Source organism: Lycium barbarum, chromosome 3, assembly GCF_019175385.1.
Source record: "Lycium barbarum isolate Lr01 chromosome 3, ASM1917538v2, whole genome shotgun sequence".
Taxonomy (NCBI): domain Eukaryota; kingdom Viridiplantae; phylum Streptophyta; class Magnoliopsida; order Solanales; family Solanaceae; genus Lycium; species Lycium barbarum.
In genome coordinates, this window is record NC_083339.1 from 140,453,664 (window position 1) to 140,472,334 (window position 18,671).

An 18,671-nucleotide genomic window follows, 5' to 3' on the forward strand; every position below is an offset into this window, starting at 1 on the left:
GATATTATTTTAAAAATTAAGTAATAGTACCACTCAATATGTAGCAGATCTTATGGTCTAGCAAGCAAATCTTTATGTTTTTGCGTATTTACAAGTTCCGTCCTTATTTGCTCAATGTAAATTAGAAGCAGATAAGTATGGTACGACTTTTGTTAGATTTGGTCCGCTTGGGAAACAATTTTGGTTCTTTAATTGGTTTTATAATATTACTCCATTTGCACCCCAAAAAAATAATTAAATTCTTTGTTTTGCTTCTCTATCGCTCAGCTAGATATGATCAATTATATTATGCATATTATATTCTTCGTTTTCTGCAAATTAAATAGACGTTCTATTTATTCCATCCTGCCCAGTTTTTTTATATAGTTCTTATTTCAATATTTCTGGATGAATTTATTACTCCCTCTGTATCAATTTATGTATGGTTCTAATTTTTTTTATTGGTAAATAAACAATTTTATTACCAAAGTATTTATGTACAAAGCAGGGAAAGCCCCAAGTCTCAATCAACATCTATCATCCTATCAACACCAACATCATTCTTTATCTTAGTCTATACAGATCTATGGATAAAATTTGTGACTTTCAAGCTTCCCAGCTAGTCTACTCTTCATAGTTCCTCTTCCTACTACCTCTTCGAGTGATCAGCCTAGTAATAAGTAACTGTTGGTGGTTTGCTTCTTCCTATAGTTATTATATTTGGAGAGTAAAAAGATACTTTTTAAACTTTGATCATGATTATATTTTTTCGATTTTTTTAAAAATATTTTGAATTGTTAATTATGTGATTTATATTACTTTTGTGTAGCTTTTAAATGTGGAAATTTTATTTCAAAAAAATTGAAAATTTTATATCCAATTCACATCGAAAATTAGTTAGTTTACTTTAACGTCATACTCCGAATCAGGACACATAGATTGAAACGGAGTACATACTACTGGCTAAAATCAAGAAAAGGAAATAAGTAGATATATGCCAGGGCCTGGTGATTAGTTGAATATATAATTAGCTTTGAATGACATATGAGTGTGAATTAAGTAGCAAGTCTCACCGGCAATATCATTTTAACATAAGCAATAATCAATAATCAATAATAAGAAAGCAGTGGGCCAAGCTTTTCCAAATAAAACAAAGAAGCAAAGCATGGAGTTTGGCCACTTTATTTGGCCGAAAGAGACCTACATTTGCAATTGCAAGTGATCAAAACTGCTTTCATCAACGAAAACAGATAAATGTTCATTAAAGTCCATTCTAAAAGAGTATAGTCCCAGATATTATGAAATACACCAACAGAAGTATTGATGTGTTAATTTTGTAATTATGTATCATGCACCATTATTGCCAACTATATAAATGTTTGTTTGAAACTGATTTCAAGAACACTATATAGCTACTAATGGCGCAGTATTCATTTATTTCGATCACTTTTCATGCATACAAATATCTCAATTTGAAGCAAAAATATAAATGCAACATAAGGAATATTCATGCATGGCTGTCACAACTCTAATAATGGATAAGTTATAAGTTCAGTGTACGCGAAGATGTACCTTTCTAGTAAAAGAAGGGAAATGGATGTACCTACTTTTATTTCCTTATGTTACTCGAACTAGCTATACCAAGAGTTCGGAACCAAAATGACCCAAAAAAAAATCTTTTGAACCAAAATATCCCAACAAAAAAAAGACATAAGTACCTTTAGCGCAATATTTTACTGCCCTAAAACACTTAACGGCTCCGTCACGGTTAAGTGCTTTAGCGCAGTATTTTACCGCGCTAAACCAATTTTTCTCTCCCCTATAGCGCAGTAAAATACTACGCTATAGGAGTCCACTATTTACCCAAAACAGCCACTTATTACATTTTCACACATTTTTACGTAGTTTAGCTGTATTTTAATCGTGCTTTGAAACTCCGGAACTTCAATATTTTTTATAGAACCCTACTTATATTTGTACGATTAATAAGGTTGGCTCAATACTTCAAGGATACGCAAAAGTTTGGATTGTCGTTTTAGTGGTTGAAAAGGGCGCGAAGTCCTTTTTTGTTTGAAGACTTGTAGTCATTAGCTTTACGTCATTTATCTTCTAGGGGTTCGTGTTATTTTCAAATTAATGCTTAACTTTATTTCGAACGTGTCACGTTTTTTTTTATTATCAATTTAGGATGTGAAACTATAAACAATAATAAAAACTAAGATAATATTTATAAATATAAATAGATATGCAAAAAATATATAATATTTACGAAAAACTGTACAACACTAATGTATATACACTATCGTGGATGGGTCCCACATGTGGTATGCCTGAGACTATCCTTAGGCCTAAGGCTCATACCATTCCCACCGCCCTCGCCATCGTCTCCATCACTCTTTTTCTTCTTAATAACCGGGCGCTCCAAGTCATGATCATCTCCTCTTCCCCTGGCCCGTGCGCCCTTAACTAGAATGTACTTCTTCTTGGGATCTGGTCCCGCTAGCACGGGCAGAACCTCATGCTGACCTGGGTCTGGAAACTCGACCCCTTCCTCGTCGGGAGTCGCCACCGCAGGCGCCAAATGATGAACCTGAAAAGTATATAATAATTAGTATCATTTCTTATTTATATTGAATACATTAACATTTGTTGACTAATCAAACCTGTGTATCAACGGGCGCCTGAGTAGGCTCCTGAGATGAGTCTGTAGGCTCCTAAGACGGGTCTGGTGCAGAATATGAGGTAGTCTCCTAGACGAGATGTTGTTCGAAGTCCAAATAAAGGTTATAAAAATTAAATAAATATTTAACTTATATTGAATAAAATTGATTTTAAGTAAAAATCTTACATGCGCCTCGGAAGTCTCATGAGAAGACACCTCTGCCTCGGCAGGCTGATGAGAAGGCTCCTGAATGGGTCGCTACTGTGGACCCACTGGCGTCGAATCCTAAAATATGAAAAAACAAAATAATAAGTAACATACATATTTAAAATAAGTACTTTAAATAATCAAATATGTATTTAAATATTGACCTTATATTGAATAAAACTAATTTTAATAAAAATCTTACCTGTGGCTCGACAGTCACATGGGAAGACACTGTTGGCTCGGCAGGCCCATGAGAAAACGCCTGAGTAGGTGGCTCTGCTGGACCCGCTGGCGCCAAATCCTAAAATATAAAATATTACTAAATAATAAGTAACATATATAGTTAAAATAAGTGCAACATATATATTTAAAATAAGTAATTTAAATGAACAAATAAGTATTTTAAATACTAACCAGGATAAAAAAACTCATCGAAGTCAAGAATCCTGGCTCCCTCTAAATTCCTCGTAGGTGCTCATCAGCTAATGAAGCACGTAACGCCGCCCAATCGACGTTATCATGCTCCTCCATGTATGCATTGTGGCTCGGCTGTGATGAAGACCCAGGTATCTCAGCAAGTATGAGTGCCGGCGTAAACGTAGGTGAGTCCCTAGGCGAGCTGCCACCGGCTTGGAACGACTACTGATGGACTAGACCGGGAATGTCCTCTAGAATGGGATCGGCCTCATCTACCAGATGGTGTCCTCCACCACCAGGTCCTCTAGCAGCAACACCGCGTCCTCTACGCTCATGGCGTTATCTTGCAGCACAGCGTCCTCTGCCAGCACGGCCTCCTCCTCTGGGAGCACCCGGTCCTCCTCCTGGCGCTGGCTGATACTCAGCCTCTAGAATAGGCTGCTCCATGCGCCTAATCTCTCCTGCCTGCCGGATACCATCCTCAGATATCCATACCATCTCCGACGCAAGCCCCGAAAGCCCAGGGTAAGGCATATGCTCTAACCCCTACATGCGTAATCGTTGTACGACTACCAGCTACATTTGTGTTCAACAGTAAAAAAAAAGTTATTTTTTAAAACGTAACAATTAATGCAATTAAATAAATCTAAATACGATAAACTTACCAATGCCTCGTACTACCCCGCGAGTGTTGAGTATCCTACATCTCTAGCGGGACGCAAAGCTGGATTGCCGATCAATCAGCGTGTGATCTGATGATACCAGCGCATGTAATCCTCAATGGGAGTCAAATGACCGACCACCGCTAAAGTGCCAACCTGTTCTCCTAACGGTGAAGCTGGATAGCCATGAAATCCAGAAAATCATCTTCAACGGCAGCCCGATCGTCCCGCTGGTAGTGTCGGAGCTCATGACGGATGTCAGGGGGTATACTTTGTGTATGCCCAAACTGTCGTAAGACACGCTCAGGCATGTGGTCCTCTATGATGTCCAGGTGTATCAATGGACACCGCGACATCCAAACCCCCAGACCTGCCCTGCAAAAGGTCAGCAAACCATCTAATATAGCAGCGTACGACGTCCATATAAATAGTTGCTTAACATATAAATACAAATCAGTGATCAGCAAGTAGAAAAGACGTTTAATTAAATTAATAATGTAAAGTTAAATAGTTTTAGCGCATCGTCTGTCATGTGATCAAGCTGGTCCCGGAATGGAAGAATACTGTGGTGCATATCCACATCCGGGTCAAAACCCGCTGTCCACCTCCTCGCATAAGGCATGTCAATCTCGAGGTGATGCCTAGGTACGGGCTGAAAAGGCAGCATCCTCTCCCACGCCCATAACTGTAAACGATATTAGAAAATACGATTTTTTAGTCGTCGTTTCAAGAGGTTTGTTTACATTAAAGGAACGCACACTTAAAATATTACCTGGAGAAGAGAAAAAAAATCCACATATATCTCTGACCGCTCCAATAGACGCTCGGCCTAGGCATCTGTAAAGATACGCCAAAACAGCACCTCCCCAGTTGTAGTCTCCCAAGCAGTCCAGATACTCCAAGAAAACCAAATAACGTAAACTGACAAAGGCACCCGATGAGTTCGGGAACAAGATGCCCCCGAATATAATAAGCAGGTACACACGGGCATGACGATCAACATCGTCCTGCCGGGTGCCGTCCACAATCGGATCCGGATCCAGACCCTCCAAATAAGTGCAGAGTGCACTAAGCTGAACCCGACTCTGTCCCGATATCTGGCCACGACATCAGGCACGAAGTAGGTGAGCCTAGTCAACTCTGTCACTCATGTCCGACCAGGAGGAGGCTCGTACCGAGTGTATAGTGGCTCTTCATCTACCCGCAATCCAAAGAGAACCTCCACATCCTGAAGTGTAATCGTGGCCTCACCAGTGCGAAGATAGAAGGTATGGGTCTCCGGCCTCCACCGCTCAAGTCAACCATGGCCGTAATGAGCGCCCAATCATGCTGTACCTGACCAACAGACACGTAACGATATATGCCGCCCCGAAACAATATCTCTAAGACGCGAGGGTGTGGGGGGCGCTCGCATAAAAGAGTCCATGCTCTCTGCAGCCTACGGGGACAGATCCTAGTCGATATCCCTATAGTACCAGCCCATAATAACTCTGACATATGATTTCCTTGCAAAGACAATACTGATCTATCAGCAGGCCCCGGGTGAACAGTGGCCCCCGGGTGATCTTCGGGCCTAGGGGGAACATTCGGATCCATGAAAGAGTCCGGTCTGTACAAACTAAATTAGTCATTATTCTTGAAATGAAAGATAAATTATATTAACTAATTAAATCTTTATTAGATAGTCTTTTCCAAAAAATATTTTCACTCTCCAACCAAATATTGGAATAAAAATAATTATTTTCAACATAACTTTCGTCATATTAAATGTGCAGTAAATTTAATATGTGATAGTAAGGACACATATGTGATGGCAAAGACTTTTAAGTTAATTAGTTTTGAATTATGTGACGGCAAAGACTTTTAAGTTAATTAGTTTGGGAATCGAAATTCAGCAGTAATATTTGTTTAGAACTCTATTTTGAATATGTGATATATTTTTAGTTGACCAAATAGCCAACATAACTATGATAAAATTAGATTAAAAGAGTATATTCATCGACCACATATTTTCCTACAAACTTTACATTTTTATCGTTAACTTATGTATTTATGAAAACAAGAACTTTAACTATTCTTTTTTAGATAATCTTTTTTTATTTAACATATATATTCATGCTTTTAAAATAACATAGATTAATAATTCATAATCATTTACAACTTGTTTGGATGGTTGTTACCTATTGTATTATATTGTGTTGTTAGTTTAAATACAATATTTGCTTTGATTGTTACTTTAATTTTATTGTATCGTATCGTTAAATCCATCGTTATGTAACGACGAAAGGTCCTATTTTATGTAACGACTGATTTGGTCCTATACAGTACAACACAATACGATACATTATGAATTAATACATAACAATCATCCAAACAAAGTGTTAACAAAATAATAATTCATTACCAATCAACTTCTTTCAATTCATAACCAATATTTAACAACTAATTAATTCATAATAAATATTTAACAAATAATAAATTAACAAAATAATAATTCATTAACAATTAACAATTCATAAACAATTAACAAACCAACAACTCATAAACATATAACAACTTAACAATTCATAAACATTTAACAAAGTAACAATTCATACACATTTAACAATTAATGAATTAGCCACAAAAAAAAAAAAAAAATCAGAACGGTGGCAAAAGTCACTGCCCAGCCCGATCAAACCAAAAAAAAAAAAAACGAAATTTGATTTTTTTTTTGGAAATTAACGACGATTAAATGTTAAACATGCGTACAATATAATGTATATAACAAATTAATAACAAAAGTTCATAGTAGAAAACCCTAATCGAAGATTTTTTGTAGAGTTGTGTTAATCGAGTTGTACGTCGCTTTTTCCCACAATTCGAGCTTAGAATCTTGCTCCTTGACTTGAATATATCGAGAATCTAAACTTTCCCGATGAAAATTAATAGAAAACGACGTATTTTGTTGTAGGGACCACCTTGAAATCGCCTCTAATGGCGTTTTTGATTTTTTTTTTTTTGCCACTGGAGGGACCAGTGGTGGAACCCGATGGTTTTTTATGTTGGGTGATATAGCGCAGCATTTTACTGCACTATAGGGGAGAGAAAATATTGTTTAGCGCAGTATTAAAGGTACTTCTGTAACCTTTTTTTTTTTTTTGTTGGGGTATTTTGGTTCAAAAGATTTTTGTTGGGGTCATTTTGGTTCCGCCTATACCAACTCAAAATTATTTGATTGATCAAAAGAATAAAGTAAATCGATTCACATTAATATTTCTAACTCCACTAAATATACAAAAGAGAATAAAAAAAATAGGGAAAAGGGCCAAATATACCCCTGTACTATAGGAAAAGATTCAAATATACCCCTCGTTATACTTTCGGTCTAAGTATACCCCTGTCGTTATACTATTGGTTCAAATATACCCCTGTAATATGAGAAAAGGTTCAAATATACCCCTTCTCCGTTAAGATTGTCCAAGGTGGACATCTAATCCCACGTGACATTGACATTTGATGAGGTGGATGCCACGTGGCATGCCACCTCAGCGCCCCTAACCCATTTTACCCCTCCCCTTTATTTCCTTCCCCTTTACCACCATTGCCACCAAATTCACTAACTCAAATTACTCAGTTTTAGGTGGAGGGTTTTAATTATTTCTAATGTGAATGTTGTAATGGTAGTACGATTTGCTTGCATTAGTGTTAACTAGTTTGAGGTAACGTAATGAAATTTAGGCGTGTGCACTCGCATTTCTCCTTGATTGCTGAATCCTCACATGTTTGTTGACCCGATTTCTTTTCAGGTCTCTTCAAATTTGGTCGGAAAAAATAAACGTGAAAGGAAAATAAACTCCAGTAAACTGAGAACTAACCTAATGTCCTCTTAACTGAGAATGAAAAGCGTGTTCCATTTTCCAGAGTAGTTTGACCTCGAGCATGCATTATTAGTCACGGACTGAAACATCTTGTCCAATTCCACCATTGTATTAAGGACAACAGTTCTGTTTTAATGCATTGACTAGTAAAAAATTTTTACTCATGAATGATGAATCTGACCATCAGTAACTTAAAATAAGTAGTATGAAGTAAATTTAGCGGTGGAGGGGAAGGAAATAGAGGGAAGGGGTAAAATGGGTTAGGGGCGTTGAGGTGGCATGCCACGTGGCATCTACCTCATCAAATGTCAATGCCATGTAGGATTGAATGTCCACCTTGGACAATCTTATCGGAGAAGGGTGTATTTGAACCAATAGTATAACGACAGGGGTATATTTGGACCAAAAATATAACGAGGGGTATATTTGAACCTTTTCCTATTATACAGGCGTATATTACAATTTACCCACGCCTTTTAAATGTACAGGAAAAAGTAGTACTATTACAATTTACATCAAAATAAGTCCCTTCTTTTCTCTTCGCCCGCAATTGGTGGTTGCTACTTGCTACTATTGTTTTAAAAAGGATCTTAATTAAATATAAAGGTTTATAGCACTTTTTGGTGTTTTTGTTATTGGTAAATTTTGATTTTAGTCCTTTTAATTTCTTATTAACCAACCGTCAATTACTTGAAACATGCACTTATGCTCGCCTTGTGAATATTCATAAATCTAGCAGAATTATTAAACTATTCCACCATTTAATTACTCATGTTTATGTTAAGTTTGGATTGTTACTCTATATTTGAGGGTAATATATTTCTAAACATAGTCCAATGTAACATATTTCCTATATAAAGGACCAAAAGCACACATTTTATTTAATTGAAGATTCAATGGACTGAGTCATATATTACAAGGACCAAATTCAAATTTACCAATAGCTGATAGACGAAAGTGCTAATAGTATCCCTGGATATAATGTTTTCACAGTAACATTAAAAAATGTGATAGCATAATAGTTACTATTTTTATTAAGTTGCCAATTAATCTTTGTTATGAAAGTTTACTTTTAATTACTTTGTATGTGACCTAATTGTGTATTGCCATGCATTGAATAAAACTTAATCTACAGAACAGTTGTAAACATTTATTTCCACGCTGCATCTTGATCTTGAGACTACGCTTACTATTTGATTTCATGGTTCTTGACAAATAGATAGCTATGTGCATATTAAGGAATAATATGAGAGGCTATGGATTTATGATTTTAATTTGTATTGTTAGGTATTACTCCACAACTGAGATGACATCAAACGGGACTGTACTTGAGGACTGAGGCTTAGGAATGAATTGAATATATTCACACTGTTGTCAATATCTATAATCTAATCATTTTTTTCTAGGACTGATCATTTTAAGATAATTATTATTGTTTCTCTTGTCATACTACATGCAACAATAGTAATCAATAATTAACGATTTGGCTTGTCTATCTGGCTTTCACGAGATCAATATTTATTACAATATACATATTAACTATAGGCACACATTTTAGAATCCATACTCTATCAATTTAATTACAATACTACAAACAAAAACTGCAAAAAACAAAACTCATGACAAATATAGTTTATATACTCGAAAAAAACTAGTAGTATAATAGTTTATATATACCAAATCTCTAGATATCTTTACAACGTCTACTGCAGTGGCGGATCCAGAATTTTCACTCAGGGAGTTCGAAAAAAATAATAAAAGCTAAATATAAAAAATAATATTGTCAATGAGAATTGAACCTAAGATACATGGCAATTTTGAATACTATGAATCACTTAAGCTAATTTTTTGCATTTATTCAGGATGTTAAAAATTAATATACATATATAAACATAAAATATTTACCATATATATACATTATAATTTTATGTTCAGGTGAACACCCGATAATTCCGCCCCCGTGTCTACGCAGAAAAATATCTAAAATAGCATATAGTGGTTGATTGTGGAAAGTGTCTTGATGCAGGACAAATGGCCGACAATTAGATGAGAAGCAGATGGAGAAATTAGAAGGGCCCTCTATAACACAATGTGCAGAGGAGTTAGTGCTGTCCTAGGCTAGAGCCACTGGATAATAACATAAAACAACATATATGACATGACTATATAGTAAAGCCTCTTTAGCTAAATAGTTAGCCGCATCGAATATTTACACCTGACTAAATAATTAACCTTAAAAATCAACAAATTAAAGTGATGATGCATATTACTTAATCATGGTTAAATATTAAAAAATATATATGCAAGACACCTAATATTCTATATTCATTATTGGCTTGATATAAACACTCGGTAGAAATAAATTTTTGTGGACCTCTTTATATGTAGAGAGATAAGCATAATTTCTCCGTGAAACATACATCAGTACAATAGTTGTTTGAAACAAAAAAGATGGTTACTTTGAATGAGAAAAAGAAAAAATCAAATGGCCTTTTGGGGAATGATCCAAAAGGAGAGCAGCAAATAGTATGGGCATCTTAGTTTTTGTCCCAATGCAAGTGAGAGGATTCTTAAAGATTTTGCGTGTGGTTAAGGGGTTTGCTTCGTCTAATCAAAAGTAAAAGAATGGGGACCAGAGTCCTCTCAACTCATGTTATAGATTTCGCTGTCCGTGTATCTTTGTGCAATCCTAACGTTTTGGGGAAGCGAGAAAGCAGTTTTTTGGCCTTTTTTCCCAGATAATATAATCCACCTCCTCGTTATTTCACATGGATATAGATTAGGGTGGTAAAAATGGCCATGAAAATATATAATTCGGCTCATTTTGACCTGTTGAATTTAGGGCAATTAGCAGGAATGCCTCTTATTCAGGGTGGTCTTTAATTTTTACCCCTCAAATTGATGGTCTTTAATTCTTGCACTTCGCCTAGAATACCATGAGGTTCTGGGTTCAAAGAACCATGATCTAGGTGTAACACGACACTCGGTGCCCGACTGCATGTGACCGAGCGAACCACATGACTTGCTCAATCATCATGAGACATACATGAGCAGAAATATAACGTGAAGTGCATGATGAGCTTTTATAAAACATAGTAAATCATAATATTAAACGTAAGTACTTGATTAAGTCATGAATGCGGATAATATCATAAATGAGCCAAACCGGCTAACCAACTCTTGAAGTCTAACATGACACTTGTTTTGTCTATGAAACCTCTAACATGAGTCTGAAAACACGTAACATACTTGCTAGGACAAGGCCCCCAGCATACCTTTAGATGCAAAACTAAATAAAGAAAGACAATGCCTAAACCCCGAATGAGAAGGGGCTCATCAATAAGCTGGTAAGTGCAGATCCTAATGAGCAGAGGCGTCGTCCTGTAAATCCGTACCTGCATCGTGAAATACAGGCCCCCGGGCAATAAAAGGGGACGTCAGCACATTGAATGTACTGGTATGTAAAGCAACTAAAAGAAATAACATGGGACATGGAATAACATGATAAGAACTGAAACTGAAAATCTGGCCATGAACATGAGCATGAGCATGGGTATATATATATATATAAATATATATAACATAAGTAAAACATGATAAGTAGGGAGAGCATTTCATAAACCGACACATGATATCATCACGTGGATATGTGGAGTCTAGTACCTCGCCGGACCAGCAGAGCCCCCATACCTTGCCAGGGTATAAGGTGGTAACGTGTCTGATGGATCCATTTAGTGTAAATTAAGGAATCACCCTAACTGGGCGGAGCGATCCTTGTCCTACGGTGGCTACGTAGTTTCAGGCTATTTGAGCCTTCTCGGTAATTCGTGCAACTCCCAAAAACATGAACATGATATAGTTGGCTAAGAAGCCCATGATTTTCGTGAATTAACTTGTACTTGACTTGTAATCATGATTTCACGAAATAACTTGTAAACATGGTTTCATGAAATAACTTGTATTTAGCATGTATGTATCTTGAGTCATGGCATGAAGATAGTTATATAATACAATTGCATAAAAACTTGTAGACATGTAGGATATTCATGAAATAAGGATTTTTATTTACAAACATGCATGCAAGAACCCATGGAATACAAGATATGAGTTTTCATGGATTACGGACGGATTCTCAATAATCATAAAGAAATATTAAGAACTCAATGATGGAATTATAACAATTCATACATAATATAATCATGGACATGGACCTAGGGTTATCATGAGCATGGTATAGAAACCCTAGTTTTAGTAGAGAATCATAATTTATGCATTTTGAGGCGTGGGGAAGAACAATGATGTTTTCACACGTAAATAGTAATTCTACATACCTGGTAATGCTCCAAACTTGAATTAAAGATTTTAACTTTGAAGAAGATTTCCAAAATCTTGAATTCTTAAACCTTGAGATGGGTTTTCTTGAAAACCCTAGTTTAGGAACAATGATTTCTTGCTTAGATTATTAGAATATATGTTAAAATTGAGTTGGAAGGGTTTGGATTGACTTACCTTGATGTTTTGCATTGTTGCTAGGGCTTGGAATTGTGAATAGTGAAATAAAAGAACTGAAGGCTTGAATTTATATGAAAGTGAAGCGGAAGTTATATGGACGTATTATTCGGTCCGTATAATATGACCATATTTTATCATGGCTGAAAACAGAACGTCGATTTGAAGTTTCATGAAGTACGGACGGGTTATACGGTCTGTATAAAATTATATGGGCCGTATAACAAGTTCGTATAACATGACCAGTGGACGGACTGCTCTGTAATCCTTCAGTAAAATGGCCATAACTTTTTGTACAGATGTCCCCTTGACCCCCATAACATACCGTTGGAAAGGTATTTCAAAGGGCTAAAACTTTCATTTAGGAAGTTTTCCCAAATTCCAAATTAATAAAGGGGTTATGGTCGTAGGAAGTAAGACCTTCTACAAACTCACTTGCAAACATGCCCCGTAGAGTGGCTTCCAACTTTGCTTTGCCCAAAGACATTTCTTATGACTTGATTAGTTTTCAAAACACTTCCTATAACCCTCATATTGGTTCCATTATATTATCATCTTACGAGTCAAACCTTCACCCGAAGCTACAAGGTGTTACACTCGGCTCAGGCAAAAAAATAAAAAAATAAAAATCGCAAGGCAAGACTTTTGGAAAAGTATGCCTTATGCGGCATAGGTTGCCTTAAGATATAACTAAAGTTATGCCGGATCCGGTAGAGGTTGTCTTATAATGCAAACTTTTAGTTATGTCTTAAGGCTTAATTATGACTTAAGGCAACCTCTGTCGGAGATATCATAGGTTGTTTTAAGGCACAACTAAAGTTATGCCGGATCCAGCATAGGTTGCCTTATAAGGCAAACTTTTAGTTATGCCTTAAGGCAACTTATGTTGTATCCAGCATAACTTTAGTTATGCCTTAAGGCAACCTACATAAGTCAGACTTTTCTCAAAGCCTTGTCTTGCAAAATTATTTTATTTTTATGCTTGAGCGGGGGTTCGAACCCAGAACCTCAGTATTTCTGGCCACCTTTTCAAGCGACGGGCAAAACTTAAAGACCACCAATTTGAGGGGCAAAATTTAAAGATCACCCCAAAAAAAGGACAATCCGCGCAAAAAAATGTTCAATTTAGCCCATCTAATAAATGTTGGACTGATTTGGGCTAGGTTGAAGTTCACAAATACCCGATTTTAGGACCCTTATTTAAGTTATACCAACAGTGCGCACAAATTTGCATGTATATCAACTTCAAACATGTGTGGTGTCTAAAGTTACATGAATAAAGTTCAAGCATATATGGTTGAAGTTCAGTCATCTTTGCCTAAACTTCAGGAACGTATTACTGAATCCAGTCATTTTTGCATGAACTTCAGTCATATGAAAAGTTTAAAAACTAGGGTACAAGTTAAATGGCAGGGTCCAACTAAGGACCCCATATGATTTTTACCTAAATATATAGATCAAATTGACCCACCAAAAACCTTATAATAAGTGGATTTTAATTTTTTTGTTTGATATGTTATATACTCATAGTAAGTAAAAAAATAATTAAAGCTTATAAATTATAAAAATATTAATAAGGAAACTAAAGCTTAGTAAGAGTTGAGCGGGTTGGTGTATGACCCATTTTTACTTCATCTTAGCCAAAATAACCTCTGACCGTATTAATGACCATCGCCTTTATTAACTCAATTTAATTTAGAAATTTTACATGGGTAAGCTACTTCTGAGAGTTAATTACCATTTCTCATGATAGTTTATTTAGTTATAAAATATAGTAACAGTTTACCAATTATAGCAAATGTAAGAGATACAGCTCCACTATTTCCCATTTTAGGCTAGAACCGCCCCCCCCCCCCCCCACCTCCCCAACCCCTACCCCACCCCCACAACCCCCTCACACCAAACATACCCAAGTCGGAAAAACTCAATCAACAGTCATTAAAAAGCTTTAAAACTTTGAATTTGAAAATTGAATTTTGAATTATTATTATTTGAATTGGGTTTTAATGCAAATGATTGAGAATATCATTAGGAGTTATATGTCAATTTTGAGGGAGTTTGGTGAGGATGTGAGTTGATTTTTGTTAGAATTTCAAATTGAAACTCGAAGAGGAAGAAGAACAATGTTATTCTTTTTAGATTTTGATGCAGAAATAAGTTGTATATATGTATTTTATATTTTCAGTGTACGTTATTTGTTTGTGCAGTGTATCACTTGATATAGAATGACATACATACAACATAGAAAAATACATGCAAACGACATACAAATACATAAATGTATGCAAGTTGTATGTTTTGACCTGATTCCATATTACAAAAGTTGTATATAAGTTATATATTATGACCGGATTATAATTTTTTTAATAAAACTCTCACTATTTTTTGAAAAATAGATTATCGTTAAATCAGGTAAATATTTGTATAATTTTACATATCCAAATAACACTTTTTTTATTTTAACTCACTCAAATCCAGTCAAATTCGTTCATTTGACATCCGTAAATATAGTATCAAGCATTTGATGCACCAATCTATTGTCTTCTCCTTTTAATTTTGGCTTTCAGTCCACTCCAAAAGACGCTTTGAATCAAATGCATGTTCATTTAGCATTACACACACCACCAAAGGATGTGGTACAGTGGATGAACATGCTCCTTTTTTTAATTAAAGATTCGGATTTGAGTCGTGAGTATGAAATTTTTTTGGTAAGGAATGTTTTCCCGAATGAGCCCTACGCTGCGCGAATTCAAATTTGATCATGCTCTAATACGGATATCGGAGAAACCAACCAAAAAAAAAAAACGCATCGCAACACAAATCTTCATTCATGGGATATTATTTGAATGCTTTGACAAAAAGTATACTCCAAAGTCCAAACGCTTAATGACTAAATTCATTGGTCTATCAGTGTAGTGAAGTACTTGACAATTGACATTTGAAAATGACCCCAAATTTTGGTTACTAATGCACGACCGTCTTTAATTTTGCACCACGTGATTTGGGAACTAGTCATTTCCTTGTCACCATGCTATCGAGAATTTACTTCTTCTTTTTTTTTTTTTTTCCAAAATGCTCATGTCCATATTTGTTTGACTAACAAGTCATTAGTGATGTTTGGTACGTAGATAAAATTAATCCAAGACTATAATTTTGAAACTAATTTATGTCATCTCTTGAGACTAATTTATCTTATCTAGAAGACGGAATAAAATAATTCCAGGGTTAATGGGATAAGATGAGATATCTCATCTTTAAGTTTGGGATGCACTTTATATTTTGTTTAGCATAAGGTATAAATTTATCCCAAACATGATATAAAATTAATCCCACAATTAGTATTGAAATATCCCAGCTAATACCGTGTAGCAAATAACCCATAAGGGGACAGACTTCAACTAAACTAGACCTTTCAAAAGTTGTACTTTCTTCAACTTCGATTTTTGAAACATCGTTAGCCAATCTTACTGGTTTAACACGTTGTACTCATATATTACAACGCTTATAATTTGCTCTTATGAGACCAGGTTACCCACTGATATTTGGCACAAATATCATGTTTTGTGTCGTATTACAACTTCTTCTTATGACTTTTATCGCTTAATTCATGAAGTAACCGTCGTATGTGAACTTATGTCGTTATATTTTATGTGTATAGGTACGATGACGACAAACGATGGAAAATGTGCTTGAAATGATTGGAAGTCGTAGCAGATGACGATTGGCTGAGGTGACGATTCGATCACCACAAAGGATGAACTAGAGGAAGAGTAATCACCTACAGAACCTCGCTTTCCCTCCGCATCGCGGAAGGATCGCGAGAAGCTCCAGAAAGTCAGGCCAATGTTCCGCATCGCGTGAAGATAGCGGAACAACCAAACTCAACCATCAGAGTGCGCGATTGGCCCGCATCGCGTGAAGAAGGCGAGCAGCTGCAGAACATTGCGCGATCCTTCCGCGATGCGGAAGGAAAGCGGGACTCTGCGGACATTTTCCCGATTAGACTAGGATTTGGATTCCTTATTTATTATTTTTTACCCTAGCCTATATATACACGGTTATATAGCTGAGAACGATATTCTGGGATTGGAGAAGGATTTGTAAGCCACCGTTCTCCTTTTTCTCTCTCTAGGTTATTTTCTTTTTCATCTTTTTTCAACCCTAGTTTATTCATGGCTTCTTTTGTCTATGATCGAATCATGAGTAGCTAAATCTCCTAGTTCTAGGGTTGTGGCGAAAGACTTGAAAGTTGATGTGATGACAATTATTATCTATTGATTTTCCATATTGTGGGTTGCTTATTTATTCTTGATTTCAATTGTTTGATTATCTGGCCAATAGTTAGACACTATCTGTGGTGCGTGGGTTGAACTTGAGAAAGGGAATTTACGTACGTAATAAGAATAAATAGAGTTTGTTCGATTTAATCGTTTAGCTAATGAGAATAGAGATATACCCTTTAGCCCTACTTAGTGAATACGGTAAAATAAATGCGTTCTTGTTACATCTGATGACCATAGAGATATAGGCATTAAGGTAACATCTACAGGCTTGTGAGTAGTTCGAGAGAATATCATAAAGCATAATTGACCTGTTAACTAGTAACCCAGGAAAGAAAATAGGTGGAATTGTCTGAAGATCAACTGGATTGTCGAAAGCCATAACCCTAGATCTTTCTCTCATCTGATAATTCTTACAATCTCTGTCAACATAGTCCCAGTCCAAAAAAAAAAACCCCCATCATAAATTGTTTACTTTTCAAGTTTTAGTTTAGTACAACAAACAATCTTGATTTTCACTTTCTTGAATAGTTTCATTCGAATTTGAATTAGTTTGACAGTAGAATCTAAGTCTCTGTGGGATCGATATCTGGACTTAACAGTCTATATTACTTGTACGACCACGTATACTTGCGTGTGCGTTTGGGAGCAACAAGTTTTTGAGATATCTAGAAGGTAATAATATCTAGATAGATACAAGTTTATCTTATCTAGAAGATGGAATAAAATAATTCCAGGGTTAATGGGATAAGATGAGATATCTCATCTTTAAGTTTGGGATGCACTTTATATTTTGTTTAGCATAAGGTATAAATTTATCCCAAACATGATATAAAATTAATCCCACAATTAGTATTGAAATATCCCAGCTAATACCGTGTAGCAAATAACCCATAAGGGGACAGACTTCAACTAAACTAGACCTTTCAAAAGTTGTACTTTCTTCAACTTCGATTTTTGAAACATCGTTAGCCAATCTTACTGGTTTAACACGTTGTACTCATATATTACAACGCTTATAATTTGCTCTTATGATACCAGGTTACCCACCTTGGGGGGGGGGGGGGGGGACACGTACCCGTAATTTCGAAAAAAACCCTATATACATATATTTATATATCTTGAAAATTTATCATATATTTTAAAAGAATCACTCAATCATAATTGCTAAAGTAGTTCAGTTGGTAGGAGTGCCCCTAAGTTGATGCTCATCGGTCGCGACCCGAGTTTGAATCTCAGCTCCTACAATTATTATTATTTTAAATTTGTGCAGTAAACTTGCGTTTAATGCAGATTTTAATTTTTTAAAATTGTTTAGTCCTCCTCCCATTTTACTTTTTGGCTTAAATCCCTCCCCCAAAAAGTCCCAAATTTCAAAAGATCTTTTCCACTTCCTACTCATTTTTTCCCAACGTAATAAGCAAAAAAGAGACTCATTTGGCCCTCTCCATTCTCAAACCCTTCTTTCATTCTTCCATTATCAAGTTTCTCACAAATCACTAAGTTAAGAGCGTCACCCATAGTCGAATCTATTGTCGATATTCATTAATTTCTCCGGCAATCGAATTCGAGCCAACAATCGGACTTCTCTTACGGTAAAGCTTTCCCTTATTTTTTAGTGATTGATATAGATTACTTATTATATAACTATATAAAAATATTTAATTACTAGGGATTGCGGAATACATAATTTTATAGATTTCATTTAATTAAAAAATTTATTATCTCATACTAGGCCCTAAAATCTTATCATATTCTTAAATTTGAGATTTTGTACAATCAACTTAAGGTCTTGAAAAGTCATGGATTTGGGAGAATTTTATTGGTTATTTATCCTCTTTTTAATAATATAATGATAATAATGAGCCTAAGATGAATTACGTAGTACTATTAGTGATTTTTTGTTAAATAATTGTTTAGTTTGTTACTTTGAGAAGGAAGTATTTGCACTGTAAGCAATGATGCTATTATTGACCATTTTCAAAAAATGAAAAGCGTCGAGTTCAAGTATAAGTTGATGATGTACTTTTGTTATATTAGTATCAAATTAATCATATTTAATAATATTGAAGTTTGTACTTTGCTATTGTAATTA